The sequence below is a fragment of the Aethalodelphis obliquidens genome, unplaced genomic scaffold (genome assembly GCF_003676395.1).
Source record: "Aethalodelphis obliquidens isolate GAN/ISIS:26980383/991018 unplaced genomic scaffold, ASM367639v1 scaffold42, whole genome shotgun sequence".
Classification (NCBI taxonomy): Eukaryota; Metazoa; Chordata; class Mammalia; order Artiodactyla; family Delphinidae; genus Aethalodelphis; species Aethalodelphis obliquidens.
The window spans coordinates 8,760,005-8,776,616 of NW_020837986.1; the positions used below are offsets into that span (position 1 = coordinate 8,760,005).

At 57.8% G+C, this 16,612-nt stretch overlaps 1 protein-coding gene across 7 annotated transcripts in view; it reads right to left on the reverse strand.

Annotated features, from left to right (window-relative positions):
- SRC (SRC proto-oncogene, non-receptor tyrosine kinase) overlaps nucleotides 1-15,048 on the reverse strand; it is a 55,865-nt gene extending 40,817 nt beyond the window's left edge. For 2 of the 7 annotated variants that reach the window (XM_027078345.1, XM_027078342.1), the window contains exon 1: nucleotides 14,868-15,048. The gene's annotated coding sequence lies outside the window, so the exon portion shown is untranslated. The other 5 variants (XM_027078341.1, XM_027078340.1, XM_027078337.1 and 2 more) reach the window with 5 other exon arrangements.
- Nucleotides 15,049-16,612: the final 1,564 nt, after the last annotated feature.

Here is a 16,612-nt window from a genome sequence, read left to right on the forward strand (position 1 = left end):
GCCCTTCCTCCTGTCATCCTCCCTGCGCTGGACACCCCCGCATCTTATGGCCCTTCCTCCTGTCATCCTCCCTGCGCTTGCTCTGTTCCCCTAGCCTCCTCGCTGTTCCTCCAACACTCCAGCCTACCACTAGCTTCCGATCTTTGCACTGGCTGTTCCCTCTACCTGGGTTCTCTTGCCCCAGGGAGCTACATGGCTCCTCCCTCCCCTCCAGGGAGGTGAGCTTCTGGGAGAGGTCTCCCCCCCCCCCCCCCCCCCCCCAGGCCCGCCATCCTATCTAATTACAACCCATTCCGTACAACCCAGCCAGTCTTCCCAGCTTTACGTTTGATCCGTGACACCTATCACGTTGTAACAGACCACATGCAGATCTTCCCTATTTGTTGTGTTTTTGTCTCCCCCACCAGGATGTCAGCTCTGTGAGAGCACAGATTTTTGTCTGGTTGGTTCTTTGCTGTACCTCCAGCCTCTAGAACATTGTCTGCCACATCGTGGCGCTCAGTAAATATTTGTGGGAGGGAGGGGTAGATGGAGGGAGGGATGGAAGGAGGGATAGAGGGATGGAAGGAGAGAGGGAGGGAGAAAAGGATGGTGGGATGGATAGAGGGAGGGAGGGAGGAGTAGAGGGAGGGAGGAAAGGAGGGAGGGAGGGATGAATGGGTCCTACCCAGGGCCCCAGGAGATAAAGAGATACAGGCCTCAGCCCCAGGTCTGCCCAGCCCCACAGCCTATGCTCCGACCACTGCACTCTCCTGCCACTGCCTGGCATGTCCCCGTGGCAGAGCCTCTGACCACCCTGGTTACATGGGACAGTGTGCAAGTCTGAGACAGCTGTAGACCCCGAGCCTCACCCGGCACGGCCGCAGGCATGGCACGGGCACCGGGGTTGCCTGCTGCATGAGCCAGGAGTGAGTGAAGCGTGAGCCAGGGGCTGTCCGTGTTCCAGGGCAACCAGAACGTGTCTGGTCCCGTGTTCCCGGTGCGAACACACTCAGGGCTGGCAGGCCTCAAACCGGCTCTGCCAGTGCGGCCAGGGCGGGGCGGGCGCTGCAGGCTCAGGCTGGCATGGCGGGCAGATGAAGGGGTGCTGCCCGAGCCGGGACCCGCCGCTCGGGGAGGGAGAAGCTAAGCGAGCGGACGGCGCCACTCCCACTAATCCCGACCCCGTGCAGACAGAACTGTTCTGGCCCGAGCGGCTCTTGGGTTTCTTCCTGGGCAGTAAGGGGATCCCTTTCCAGACCCCAGGCCCTGCCCTGCTCTGTAAAGGGCAGGATCCCTTCCCGCTAGGATCCGTCCACAGCCTAGAAGCCCGAGACAGGAGGGCAAGGCCGGGAAGTGGCCGGCGCCGGAGCAGGACAAGGCAGCAGGGAACCTGGTGTAAAGCCTGGCTCTGCCCCACGGTGCTGCACGGCCCTGAGCCAATCGTGGCCCTTTCAGGACCGTTTCCCCAGGTGGAAAGCAGTGCTGGGCATGGATTCCAGGGACCCTCCGTCCCACGGTGCCGATTTATCTAGAAGAGGCCACCTCGGTGACTCCAGCCCTGCCCCCAAAGCCCACCTCTGAGGATAGACATGGGCAGAGCCCGGACTCACACACGTCCTTACTCCCCACAGAAACAACAATGATAAAAATACCTGCTGAGGGCTTCCCTGGTGGTGCAGTGGTTGAGAATCCGCCTGCCAGTGCAGGGGACACGGGTTCAAGCCCTGGTCCGGGAAGATCCCACATGCCGCGGAGCAACTAAGCCCGTGCACCACAACTTCTGAGCCTGTGCTCTAGAGCCCGCGAGACACAACTACTGAGCCTGCGTGCTGCAACTACTGAAGCCCAAGCACCTAGAGCCCATGCTCCGCAGCAAGAGAAGCCACCGCAATGAGAAGCCCACACACTGCAACGAAGAGTAGCCCCCACTCTCCACAACTAGAGAAAGCCCACGCGCAGCAATGAAGACCCAACACAGCCAAAAATAAAATAAATTTTAAAAATAAATTTAAAAAAATACGTGCTGATCACTGAACACTTAACTCTATGCCTGGCATCCAGCTTTACATGCACTGTTTCACCTGGTTCTCCCAACAACACTGTGAGGTAGGGACTGTTACTGTGCCCATTTCCCAGCAGAGGAAACTGAGGCCTAGTTGAGGCAAGTTGTAGTTCAGGCCCCCCACCCCACCCCTGGGCAGCCTCTATCTCCCCAAGACAGTTCAGGGTAGGAAAGAAATCTCAGGTACCCCCTGAAATGGCAGGGCCCGTATTCCCCAAATCCATTGATCCTCCTGAGCCCTTAGAGGCCAAGCCCCAACCCTGCCCCCACTGTGTAACCCAGGCCATGGGTGTACCACTCAGAGCCTCAGTTCTCTCATCTGTAAAATGGGTAGGATCCTGCCAGCTTTGCCTAAGGGATACCGCTGTTTAAAGCCACGGGAACTGGAAGACTCAGTCCAACCCTCAGGACAAGGTGGAGAAGCTGCTGGGCCTACGTGCCTCGAGATGGATTAGGGGGAGGGAGAGTGAACATGAACCAGAAGCCCAGTGGTCTGTGGCGGAGACTCAGCCCCTCATTACCAGCAGCCCAAGAGAGGAAGGATGATTCTTCCTGTGCCCCATGTAATCCAGTTCCAAGCCCTGTCAGTCTCACCTCCAAACACATCCTGAATCCACCTCCTTCCCTCCCACCACGGTCACCCCCTCGTCCAGCCCTCCAGGCTGGCCAATTGTAGGCAGAGAGCCTTTCTGAAATGTCCATCTGAACCCATCACTCCTGCTTACACCCCTCACAGGCCACACTCCAAGACAAAAGACAAAGTCCTCGCAGGGGGCCTCCGAGGTCCTGCAGTGGACACTCCCAGCCCCACCCCCTTCACTCCTGCTCCACCCACACTGGCCACTTCCCCTTTCCCTAAGAACCCAATACACTTCTGCCTCGGAGCCTTTGCACTTGCTGTTCCCTCCACCCAGAGCATACTTCCTCCAGACAAATGCCTGACTCCCTCACTTCCTTCAGGTGCTTTACTCAAACGTCTCCTGCTCAGAGAGGGCTTTCCTGACCACCGTTTTAAATAGCAACACGCCCAGCCAATTCCATTCTCTCTTTGAGCCTCATTTCAAAAGCTACTTCCTCACGGGAGGCTTCTCTGACCTCCCCCAGCCCAAGTGAGAACCTTCAACTTCTCCTTCCAGGCATGGATCATGGGTCTGATGACATAACATACCATATGACTACATGTCTGATGAGGACAGGGGCCACTTCTGTCTCACTCACAGCTGAATACTCTGCAGTGGGCGTAATATTCAAAATAGTTAACAGCTGGGATGCTGCGGCGCCATCTGGTCAGAACAGACACTGGCCCAAAGTACAGGGCCTATAGCATGGAGTGGGTACTTGGTAATTACTGAATGAATGAACAAAAGGATGAATGGAGGGACGGATGGATGGATGATAGATGGATAAGATGGATGGATAGATGGATGGATGGATAAGTGAACAGGGCACACACAGTGGGCCTGGGACTTACCAGGGATGCCCGGGGCTCTGAAAAGGTGGCCCGGAGAAGGGAAGCGTGCATGCAAGCTCACCAGCCAGGCTCTGCAACTGCAGCCTCTCCTCCCGCACAGCCCGACTTTCATTTCCCATCCTTTCGGCCTGAGGAAGCTCCTTCCCCCAGGGGAACTGGGTGAGAAGGCGGGGCAGATGGCCCCCTGGTCCCAAAGAGGGGGGGCTCCCAGACTCCATCTGTCCCACCACAAAGGAGCTTTGTCCTCGGTGCTGAGAGCCCGGGGCAGACCGGAAGCTGCCCCTCAGCCTCCCAACAGGTCCCGGCACCCCCGGTCAGCTGGGCCAACAGCTCCAAAGCCAGATCCCAGGGACTGACACAGTATTGGGCACAGCCTTCTAAAATCTCATTAATCCTCCCTGGGAGTCCTAGGAGGGAGGTTCTAGGACGACCCGAATTTTTACAGATATAGAAACTGAGGCAAAGTTATCTGGCCAAGGTCTCCTAGCCAGTAAAGAGCAAAGCTGGGATTCAAACCCAGGCCCACCTGGCACCGGAGTCTTCAGCCACAGCTCTCAACTCACCATGTCTGGAGTATAGACCCTCTGGGTTCAGCAGGGTGGAGGGGCCTTTTGGAGGTACAAGTGGGCAACCATGCCTGACCCTTCACGCTACCAGGAGACTACCACCCTGGCGAGGTTTACCCAACAAGGGAGGGAGGTCGGGCCCTGAACCCCGGAGCCCTCGCCCCACGCCCAGCCCGTGCCCCAGGTGCCTCTGGAGTCTGCCGGCCCCAACACGTCTCCACCGCTTCCTGCCAGGCAGGCGTGCACAGGGAACGGCTGTGCGGGCAGGCAAACCAGGGGGCAGACACCCCCCACCCCTCACCCGCCGCTCCCCTGTCGCTCCCAGACCTGCCACCTACCTGGCTGCCACCCACCTTCTCTCCAGGCCCATCTGCTCTCAGGGCAGTCACCAGAGCCACTTCACCAAAGCCACACTACTGACGGGACACCTACCCTCAGCTGGGCACTACCCACAGCACCAGACAAATCAGTTCTGTCCCGCCTCCTCCGCGCCTCTCCTCGCTGCCCAAGGGCAGTGCGTAGTCTCTCCAGGCAGGTACTCCCAGCCTTCCATGGACTGGCATCAGGGCCAAACTCTACAACTCCTCTGAGCTCCAACAAGAGCAACTATTCACACTGCATCTTCAGGCCTTTCTCAAGCTCCACCTGCTCCCAGAGAACCATTCCATTCTTCCAGGTATGTCATATGTACTGCTTCCTCCAGGAAGTCTTTCCTGACCCACTCCCTCCAAGACCCCAGACCAGCCCCTACCTTCTGTCCCAGGCAGGGGTTCTTGATCCTTATCTTAAACCCCAGCCTCTGTGGGCTACCTTCACTTGGCAACAGTAACTGAGCACTTGAGCCCGGCCTGATCCTTCTCTCTGTCCTCCCTTTACACCTTCAGCAGGAGGCCTGCCCTGCTCCCAGCAGCCCCAGGCCAAAGCCTTGCCTGATCAACTGAGACATCGTCTAAATACCTTGTACTTGACCTACCACTCCCCACCTCCCCAGGCTACGTGGACACACATCAGGCTCTTTCCCACCTCCAGATCTTCGCTCATGATTTCTCTTCTTCCTGGTAGGCCCTCACCCTTCTTTTCCCCTCATGAGCTCCTGCTCACCCTTTAAGCTTCAGGCCAGGTTATCACCTCCTCTGCAAAGCCCTTCTGTTATCATAATAGCTGCCCCAGTTCATATGGTTCCTACCTCATGGTAGGGCAATGATCAGGGTCTGTGTCTGGCTCCCCCAGGTTGTAGGCTGCTCCCAGAGTGAATCTTTGGGGTCCCCAGCACCCAGCACAAGGCCCAGACCTCACCAGCAGGTAATCAGAAGTCCAGCTGCCGACTCCCTGCCTGGAGACCCCAGGGGCAGAAGCCAGGAGCAGCTCCCAGAGGCAGTACTGAGTCCGATCTTGCCCACACTGACCACAGATCTAAGGTAGGGGCGGAGTGGGGGAGAGGGCTTTCCACCAACGGCCAACTGGTAACCAAACCCACGTCGTTTCTGAAACTAGGGCACAGGAGAGAAACGGGAACAGCAGAATTGTCCCCAAATAGAACTGTGGCTCATCTGGTTCCAGGGCCTCCGGGAACACCTGGCAGGGGTGGGGGTGGGGAGGGCAGGTGGCTGCTCCCGAAGCTGTGAAAGGAGATCTGAAGCTTGTTGGGTGGGGAGGTCGACACCACCGCAGTCGGCACTGACACCCTGCCCACCTCCCTCAGGGCTGGTCCCAATCCTGGAAGGTGGCGGGTCCTCTCCCACTTTCCCCCACCCACCCATGGGGTGCTCCCTAAACCATCCCACCTCCCAGCCTTTGCTCAGCCGGGTCCTCTGCCTGGAATGCTGCTCCCCTTGCTGCTAGTCAGAATCCTGCCAATCCTTGTAACCGTAGCCACGGACTGGGCACTTTCTATAAGCCCGCCATGGGCAGGCATCTGGGGAGAATGAGCTTATCACATCTTCCCAACAGTCCTGTGAGGAAAAGACTCCTGACCCCATCTCACAGATAAGGAAACTGAGGCTCAAAAAGAGAAGCCATTTGCCCAGGACACAGAGCAGAGGAGGCAGGTGGACCAGGTGATGTGGTGGGACCTGGGTGGCGGCAGCCAGAGGGCACCCAGAAGGCCTGGCAGGGCCTGGTTCAGCCTCCTAGGCAGGCCCAGCCTTGGGGACTTGGCATAACTCAGGGCCAGAGAACACAGGGCACAGCCCCACAGGGCACAGGGGACAGAACAAGAGCCCCTACATCCCTCTGACCCCCCACCCTAGGGTGGCTGAGGACTGAGGAGCCACATTGGTACAAAGTGATGGAACTATCTCCCCTCAGATATGCACAGACCCACTGCACAGATGAGAAAACTGAGTCCTGGAAGGGGACAGTTTCCACATCTGGAAAGTGAGATGTGCCACAGGAACCTTCTGGCTGTGACATCCCCCTGTGGTCTGGTGGATGCTATTTCCTTTCTCTGGGTCTCAGTTTTCCTATCTGGAGAATGGGGCTGTGATTCCCTTCCTCCCCAGGTTGAAACAAATTATAAAACAGTTAACATTTATTGAGCATTTACTACGTGCTGGCATTGCTCAGAGCATCACGCATAGTGCCACACTCGATCCTTAGAACAAGTCTGTCATGTGGATACTGCCATCGGGCCTGTTTTTCAAATGGGGAAACTGAGGCAGAGAGAGGTGAGCTGACTCACCAAAGTCACACAGCTAATATGGAGGTAGAGGAGAAACCCGTGGGGCTAGGGGCGGGGTGGCTTCCCAGAGGAGGCTCCTGGCCTTCACACTGCCCAGAGAGGAGCGGCAGGGAGGGGCTGGAGGAGGGGTCAGGGGTCAGGCAGGAAGTGGGGCTCAGCCCAGAGGAGGCAGGGCAGGCCTGCGGTGCTGAGGAGGCCCTGGGTCCAAATCCATGCACCGGGTGGCTTCGGCAAGGCTTTTTGCTCCTCTGAGCCTCAGTTTCCTCTTTGGTAAAATGGGGCCAGAACTGCTGCCTCGCAGGGATGCTGTGGGGACCAGACACAGCCATTCGCCTGGCACTGGGCAAGGGCTCAACTATGTGCTCAAGGAACAGATGACGATGGAAGGAATCCTCAGGGCTGGGCCACTGGGCTCACTGTTCCTTCAGGATCCGGGTGGTATCTGACTCTCCACTCCGAAGGGGTGGGAAGGGGGGCCCAACCTGCCTCTTCTCTAATTCCTAGACAGAACCCTCCCAGCTCTGCCAGCTTTCCAGGCTGTGTGACCTCAGACAAATCACTTCACCTCTCTGAACTTCCGGATCTTCCTTTTGATAATAAGTTGAGGCTTCCACAGGGCTCTGAAAGAGGAGTTCCTCACTGGAAGGACTAAGGGCTTATGCGGGGAGGGTGGTTCAGTTCCACCTGCCCAAGCAGAGAGAGTAGTGTCTGGCATGACCCTGCCTTGAGGCCTCAGTTTCTTCATCTGCCAAATGAAGTGGGGTTTTTTTGCCATGCTGCGTGGCTTACGGGATCTTAGTTCCCCGACCAGGGATCGAACCTGCACCCCCTGCAATGGAGGCACAGAGTCCTAACCACTGGACCGCCAGGGAATTCCCCAAATGAAGATTTTTATGATGGTCTGTCTCCCTCCCAGCCCTGCTGGGGATGGCCAGAGGTGATTGAGGAAAGTGCTTTGTAAACTGTAAAGTGTGGCACCCTTGGGAGTGATCACTATCACCGTACTCCCTTAGAGGCAAAAAGAATCCTATGACTCGCCATCTAAGGCAGAATGTGCTACAGCCATGAGGGAGGGCAGAGAATGGGCAAGGCAGGTGCAGAAGAGGGGAGCGTGGAAAGTATGGACTTGGGTTGGGGCAGAGAGGATGGTCAACAAAAGCTTTCCGGAGGCAGAGGCATCTTAGCCATGATGGGTGTGGAGAGGGAGGGCACACCAGGCAGCAGGACCCACAGGGTAAAGCATGGATGCTGGAAAACCCGGGGCCAGCAGGAAGGCAGCTGATGGTTCAGAAAGGCTAAAGGGTCACCTGAGTGAAAGGGAAGTGTGGGAGGTGACAGGGTGAAGCAGAGGAAAGAGCTCAGCCCAGACCACCAGCACCCCCAGGGGCCCTTGCTGGGGACCTTCCCCAAACCACAAGAGCAGTAACAGCCCCTGCCTCCGGGCCACGTGGGCAAAGGCGCAAAGCACCCAGTGCTCAAACGGCAGCCACCTTCAGAGAGATGGACCCATTCAGTGAGGGGGCCTTGATGCCAGGGCTCAGGGCACTGGGAGGCCTTGACTAGCCACAGGAGGGCAAGGGCTGAGGCGGGAGGTGGGCTCAGGGAGGCTGGCTGGAGATGGGGGCTTCCAGTAGGTCCAGCCACCAAACTTGTCTGTCTCTAGTTAACCTCCCCCCCAGCCCCACCCCATAGGACTAGCCTGAACACAGGCATCCAGTCTCAGCCCTAGCGTTCCTGGATCAATTGACCTGCAGAGACCCAGAATTCCCGCCTCGTCAGGGAACTACCTTAACAATCACAGACACTCAGAAATCGTAAACACTTACTGTGCGGGGGCCCTGCGTCGGAGCAGACACAAATTCGCTCACCTGACCCTCACGCCACCTTGTTGTCCCCACATCAGAGATGGGGAGACTCAGGCTCAGAGCAACCATTTTCCCACAATCACACATAGCAAACAAGTGGCAGAGCCAGGACTCGAACCAGAACCAATTCGCTCCAAAGGTCTGGCTACTTCCACTCCCTTTAGTCCATGAGCAACCATGGAGCGCCCATTATGTGCCAATCCTGGAAGCTGGGGATCCCAGCAAGATCCCAGTCCTCCAGATTGTAGGTCCACCAGCCAGAGCTGGAAGCCCAGAAAGTCAGGATCACCTGCCCGCCCAGCAGCACATCCACCCTCCACCCAGGGAAGGAGCCCAGCCAAGCTGAGCGCACACCCAGGGGGACTCAGATGCCTCACATCAACCAGAAGCCAGAAGTCTGGGCTCACATCTCACTCCGCTGGGTGATTGTGGCCCCAGCCCTTGGCCTCTCTGAGCCTCATTTCCCTCTTCTATGTAATAGAAACAAACATTTCATCCACCCCAGGGATGGGACAAAGAATGGAATAAGTCACCTTGCTATGACCTGGCCGGAGAGGGCACAAGTGAGGACATCGACATCAGACAGAGTAAAAGTCAAGGCCACAAATTTGCATAAAGCAGCGGGAGAAAAGATAATCAGACCTTGACAGGGAGGCTGAGCTTCCCGACGCCACACTAACCCCAACTTCCATCCCCCCGCCGGGAGACCACCTGTGCCGGCCTCACAGCCCAGCAGGTCTGAGGACTCCAAGGACCCATCCCCACAGTCTCTCAACAGCCCCCCACAGCCCCGCTGACATCGCCAGGCTCACACGGCATCAAAGAGGATTCAGCCAGGCCATCCCCTGGAGAACCCCGGCTAAGATCCCTGTCGCAGAGCCTCAGGAGGGAAGATCCCATGCCGGACAGATGAAGAAACTGAGGATCAGAGGAGAAAAGGACCCGGGCAAGATCACCTAGCTTCTTCTCCTCTCTTGCTTCTCATTTTATACTGGAACTTCTCTGGGTAGTTTCAAGAGGAAGGGAGGTACTGGGGTTCAGGTTGGAGCGCAAGTCACTTGCTCAAGGTCCCACAGAAAGGGGTGGGGAAATCAGGATTCTGGCTTCCACCTCTGGGATCTTCCCCAATCATCTACTCCTTGACTCAGCCCCCCATCCCCTGCATTGTATTGTGGGAAGGAACAGGCTGGCTGGGTGGGGCGAGCCCTGGATGAAAAGATAGGAGATGGGGCTTCCCTGGTGGCGCAGTGGTTGAGAGTCCGCCTGCCGATGCAGGGGACACGGGTTCGTGCCCCGGTCCGGGAAGATCCCACATGCCGCGGAGTGACTAGGCCCGTGAGCCATGGCCGCTGAGCCTGCGCGTCCGGAGCCTGTGCTCCGCAACGGGAGAGGCCACAACAGTGAGAGGTCCGCATAACACACACACACACAAAAAAGATAGGAGATCTGCATTTTTCTCCCTGCTTGGACAATATGTCCTGGGTCTTTCTGGCCTCAGTTCCCCCATCTGTGAAAAGAGAAGGTCAGAATAGATCAGGAATGACAAACTCATGGCACACATACAGTGATGTCTAATCCTCTGTCTGGGGCAGACATTACTAATCTATCACAGCACTCTTTCCCATGAAGCCAAGAATGGACCTCAGAAGGTTTTTCAACACAGCAATCTTGGTCTGGGTTAGGCTTAACCCTAACCCGAGCCCTAACCTTAACCCTAACCCTAACCCTAACCCTGGGTCATCCCTAGACTGGGTAATGTCTGAGTCCCCGCAAGGGACGGGAAGGCGGAAAGAAAGACGCAACATTTACTGGGCATCCAATAGTTTCAAGCTGCTGGGAGACATTCTCTGATTTAATCCTCACAAGGGAGGTGTGCAGAAGCTGAGGTTCAGGGAGGCTGAGTGATTTGCCTTTGGACAGACAGCTGGGAACAGGGCCTTGAACACAGCGGAGGTACCTACTGGGTCATCCACCCCAGGAACAGTGATGCAGAGCCAGCTACCAGGTGAGAGCCTAAGGTACAGCTTCACGCCATCCTCCTTTTGGCCGTACTAAGTGCAACCTCCATGCCCATTTTACAGCTTCACAAACTGAGTCACAGGAAGGGGGTGTCAGCTGCCAGAAAACAATGGCCTCGAGCAGGTGTCTGGCTGTTCCCCACCCCTATCTATCGAGCTAATGTGAGCTAAACACTTTACTTCAGTCCCCTTGGGACATCCTGGGAGCCATGACTCATACTACCCCACTTCATAGATGAGGAAACTGAGATGCCCCCAAAGGAAGGGGCCCCCACCCCTCTAGGGGCTCGAGTGGAAACCAGAGTGGTTTACCATGGAGATAAGGTGGTAGGAGCAATGGAGGGAAAGTAAAGGGCTGGGGGAACCCAAAGGGAGATAGAGGCTCGGGGGCCACACAGCTCAGGCAGGAAATGAGGCTCCGGTCAAAAAGCCCAGGGCAGGGGGGTGGAGGCCTCTGAAGGGGCTGTAAGCCCTGCAGAGACACGGGAGGCCCAGCCCTGGAATAGGAGCCCAGAGCCCCACAGCCTAGGTGCGGCCCTGTCACTTGGCAACTGGGAGACCCTAACAAGTGTCTTCCCCTCTGGGTCTTAGAATTTACATGTGGAAAATGGGGCTAATCTCACCCAAGGCAAGCTTTCAAGAAGTTGGGATGGGCTACACCAGCAGACCTCTCCCAGCTCAGCCTCCTCACACACAGAGGGCAAAGCAGGACTCAAGTCACCCGGTATACGGGTGGCCTTGGCTGCCAGCATCCTTTCCTAGACCAGCACCTTCAGAATCAGTGGGAATCATCCACTCAAAGCCTTCACCGGACAGCTGGGGAGGCCAGACCTATTGGATGAACTGACCCGCCCAGTGTCCCACCATACAAGGCAGGTCCCATTTCCTGAGCACCTCCTGGCTCCAGGCACTGGGCATACGGCCCTCCTTTAACCCTCACCTGATAGGAAGATATTTACTGTTCCCATTTTCAATACAAGGAAGCTAAGTCTCAGAAAGATAGAATGAATGACCCAAAGACACACAGCGGGCGGGCACGGTCAGAACTTGAACGCAAGCCCGTCTGAGTCCTGAGCCCTTACCCTACCTTTGTCTCCATCTCCCGAGCCGACCCCTCCCTGCTCCCCACCTCACTCCCAGCCTCCAGCCACCCTGCATGGCACTGCCCCAACCCCTGGCTCTCATCCTCTCCTGCCTTCCTGCTACCGAACTCCTACGCTACTTTCAAAGCCCAGCCTCAAATGCCTCCTCCTCTTGATATCTGATCTAGGCCCTCACAGAATACCTGGAGTCCAGCCCACAGATCATTTTCCACCAGGTGACTTGGTCACCTCTGCACCCCTGGTCTCCAACATGGGGCTGTTAACCCCGGGGACACCAATCAGCCCCCTGTGGGAAGATGAAGGCCAAGCTCCTCCTCAAGGCCTACATGGCCCCACATGGCCCAGTCCTGCTGACAACACCCCCTCACTCACCTCTCACCCACTCCCCTTAATTTTCTACGCTCCAGACTCACAGGCTTTCTCATTGTTTCACCATAACAGCACACGCTTCCCCACCTCAGGACATTTGGAGTTCCCTCTGCCTGGTAAGCCCTACCCCTAGCTCCACGCCTGGCCAACATCTCCACGCTTCCTTCGAGATTCCTCTGCACCCCACGCCTCTCCCTCTGAGCCCTTATCACATCTGTGATTATATATTAATTTATTTGGCAACCTGTTTGCTACTTGGCTCACCCTCTAGACTTAAATTTCTGGGCAGCCAGGGACCTGTTCACAATTCCCCAGCAAGGACCCACCCAGGCTGACCACTCCTCACAACCCCAGGGGCCCTGGGGCGTGTCTGAGCTGAAGGGAAGAAATAGCGCTCTGCCCCTTCTTTGTTGAGGGAACTGCTGCCCCCTCCTGTCACCACCTCCTGGAAGCCTCCTGAGGCCTCCTACAGCTCCCACTGCTAACCCATCGCCACACTGCTCAGCCCAAGTTCAAAGCTCCTAGAACATTGGAGGCGCTCAGTACGGGGCCATGGATGCTTGTATCTCGGCAGGTTTGGGGAAACGGGTTCAGTTGAGGACCAGGGATGGGCGGTCTGTCAACAGGCCACTGAGCCATCTCCTCCCTGGCTCCTGGGGCTTTGGGGGAGCTAGACAAGTCCCCCTCCCCACCCCGCCAACCCCAGGTCACAATCAGGGAAGAAGCCAAAGCAGGAACTAGCTATGAGCTGGGGATACTCCATGCTCTGGGAAGAAGCGAGGGGAGGAGAGGAGAGAGCTGGGGGGGCCTTCCTGGGAGAGGTGAGCCTTAAGCTAAGCCTTAAAGAGCAAGAGTAGACAAGCAGCTCTTAGAGGAAAGGGCACTCCCAGCAGGGACTCCAGCAAAGGCCCGGGAGCCGCACAGGAGGGCCTAGGCAGGCAGTCAGCTGAAAGAGGTGACACACTGTAAATCATTCCCCTGGGTGGAAAGACCACATCACCACACCACCAAAAGGGCCTCGTGGCTTCCACCCAATCACTCACTCATCAGTAGAGTCTTTTCCAACACTGTCTCGTGCCTGGTCCCATAATGGGAAACCCCAGTTCCCCCACCACTGGAAGGGTGCAAGGGCAGCCAGACCAGGGACTCTGAGGTCTAGGCTCTCATTCCAGCTTCAAACTGTGTGGCTTGGTCAAGTCAATTCCCCTCTCTGAGCCTCAGTTTCTTCACCAGCAAAATGGAGATACACAAGAGTCCCTACCTCATAGGAGGTGCTCAGTAGATGTTAGCAGCTATCATTATCATGGGCCCATTTTATACTTAACAAAACTGAGGCCAGAGGGAGTAGTGAGTTGTCTCAGGTCACACAGCTGCTGGGTGGCAAGACTTGCCGGGGCTGTTTCTTTCTCGAGGGTTAGGAGGTGGCTTTGGGGGCACCAATCCACGCCCCTAGGACCAGCCATCTCACCTCCCACCCATCTTTTTTAGGCAATTCATCCAGTGAAGTGCTCATTTATTGAACACCTACCACATGCTAAGCCCCTCCCCGCAGAAGTGCCTACAGCCTTCCCCTGAGGATCCCCACTGCACACATGTGGACTCAGAGGGGTAGTCCCTTGGCCCAGGTCACCCAGTGAGACGAGAAGCCTAGGTCTTGTCTCCCCAGCCAGGAGGCCAAGATGAGGGTCAGCAACAGAACCAGCCTGGTCCATTCTTGAAATCGTCTGGTCTCAGCTGCACTATGGCTGGGCCTGGACTCACCCCAGGTGACCCAGAGAGCACTGTCCCAATTGGACAGAGTCCCTGAAGCCCGGGAATCTTCACCCAGGGCCACGCACGGGCTCCGTCCACTCTCAAGTCTGCCTGAAGGCCCCAGAGGCTGAACTGCTACCCCACAGGTGACCCCCTTCTGTTCACCCCAAGCTTCCACCAGCCCAGTAAGCCCAGCCAGGCCCGCAGCGGGGCCTGATGAGGACCCCTAGCTCAGAGAGGGCAGGCAGCTGTTTGAGGACACACAGGAGGGCAAGTAAGTGGTGGTCCCTGTCGGGACTCAAACCCACCACCAAGCCCAGCCCAGGCGGACAAATGGACCCAGCCTGGTGGCGAAATCCCCAAACTTTTGCCAACTTCTGAGCAGACAGGCGGCTGGGCCTGTCGAGAGGCGAGGCTGGGGGCTGTGGGCAGCAGGGACCAAGCACAGTTTGGCCAGTCCCTTCCAGGCCGGCAGCACCAGGCCCTGCCCGAGGCCCCACGAGGACAGGGAGATCCTGGTGCCCCGGCCCGGCACCCCCAACCCGGCGCCCCCAGGCCCACCCTGTCCGCCCCCTCTCCACCCCCCACCCAGGGCTGGGGGCGCCAGGCCGGGCAGCCGCGGCCAGAGGCGGCGCCGACTGGCTCAGATTTCAGATTTGGCCTAGACCTGGCCCGGGGGCTCAGGCCCGGCTCGCTGCTTGCTCTCAGGGGGCCCGGAGAGGGACGGTGAGCCGGAGGGGGTCCCCGCGCGGACCGGACCTCTACGCCCCCACCACCCAGCCCCCTCCCCCGGCGGCATCACAACAAAAGGCCGCGCCAGACAAGTCCCGGTGCGCCCGCCCTGCGCTCCCGGATCGCTGCTCAGCCCGGGGGGGTGGGGGTTGGAGGGGGGGCCAGGAGCCCCCGCGGCCCGGCGATCCGACGCCAGGGTGGTCCCCGGGCGGGGCTCCCTCACGCGGGCCGGGACTGGGGGCCGGCGGAGGGCCGGGGGGCGCTCACCTGGGCCGGCGGGCAGGCGGACGCACCGGCAGACAGACGCACCGGAGGACCGACCGCCGGACGGCCAGGGGTTCGGGCACACGGCGGCCTGGCCGCTCCGGCTCCCAGGCCGGAATGGATTCCGGGCCGGGAGAGACAGATCGAGAGAGAAAGGGAGGAGGAGGAGGAGGCGGCGGCGGCCTGGGGAGGGGAAGAGGAGGGAGGGAGCGCGCGAGCAGGGAGGAGGGGCCCGGCAAGCCGCCGGGAGGAGGAGGAAGGAGGAAGCGCGCCGGGACAGTTCCCCGCCGGTGACCTGGGAGAGACTCGTGCGCGACCTCCCCACGCCAAGGGTCCCGGCGGGCCGGGGAATGGGGGGCGGAGGCACCGGGCACAGAAGCCCCGCCCCACCCCGCCCTGAGAGCGCTCCCTACCCTTCGGGGCACCCATCAGCCCTCAAGCCAAAATGCCCTCCCTAACTCCCCCCCAGCCCACCCACCCCATTTACCCCAAATCTACCTCTCCCGAAATTATTAGTAATAATCAACAGCAGCACTGACGGAGCGCTCACTTCTTGCCAGGTGCCAGGCTAAGCGGTTCAGGTCAATTTTAGGATCTATTCCTACCAACCAACTGGGCTGGGCGGGCCAACGATTATCCCCATTTTACAGATGAAGAAACTGAGGCACAGAGAAGGGAGTCACCTGACAAGAACCGGACCTTAGACCCTGGCCTTGACCTGAGTTTCCCAAAGTGGGGACTGAAGCAGGAAGGACGGTGTGGTAAAGAGCAACATTTATCTAAATAGATGTGCATTCATTTTAACGTGCATCAGAAAGAAGAAAAGTAACTAAGGCAGCCCATCCGAAGTCAGCAAGTTCCAGATACTCCTGCTTAGGAGGGGGCTGAAGCAGGTATTTAGTGGCAATTACACTTCCAAGTAGATAAAGAGGCTGAGTACATCTGGACACAGGGGGCAGGGAGTGCAGCAGAGAAAGGAGGGGACATTGAGGAAATGCTGGTTTAGCCACAAAACCTCCCAGCACCGCTCTCTGACCCCTCCCCCACTCCCACCATCTCCCCACCCAGGCTTCAGGGCTGCCCTTTTGGGGCTGGGTGCCCCACCCTTGGCTCATCACATGTCTTCCTGGAATGATGGCACAGGGGAAGGTGAGCCTGAATCCAGCGTTAAATGCCACCATCTGCCTCTACTTTCCTTCTCTGAAAGTTGTCCCATATCACAGATGGGAAAGTAAGGCCCAGCCGGGCCAAATGGTACCAGCCTGGGCTTCTCCTGAAAGGAGCTGGGAGGGGAACCCTAGAATATGGGAGGCAAAGACCTCAGGGTACAATATAGTATCCAGGAGACCAGGAGCGAGCAAGGCCTTAAGCCAGACTGATCTGAGTTCAAATCTAGACTAGTTGCCCACCCACCGTACCTTGTACAAGTCCATCAACTTCCCCAGCCCGGGTCCCCTCAACTATGATACAGGAGTGAACATGGCCACAGAGGACTCCTGGGAAAGTTAAAACTGACAAGGGTGAGGGTGACTGAGGTTGTGCTCAATGAAGCGTAGCTCTTATGGTTGGTAAACTGAGGCCAGAGGGGGAGAGGGCTGCTTGAAGCCCCACAGCAGGTCAGCAGCAGAGCCAGCACCAGTAAGCCAGCCTGGGCTGGTGAAATGGCTACACATATTTGCAGGGCTGGCTTAAAGATTAACCGCAGCTTCCCAGGATACTGGGCGGGCCCCTAGCTGGAGGAGCAGGTT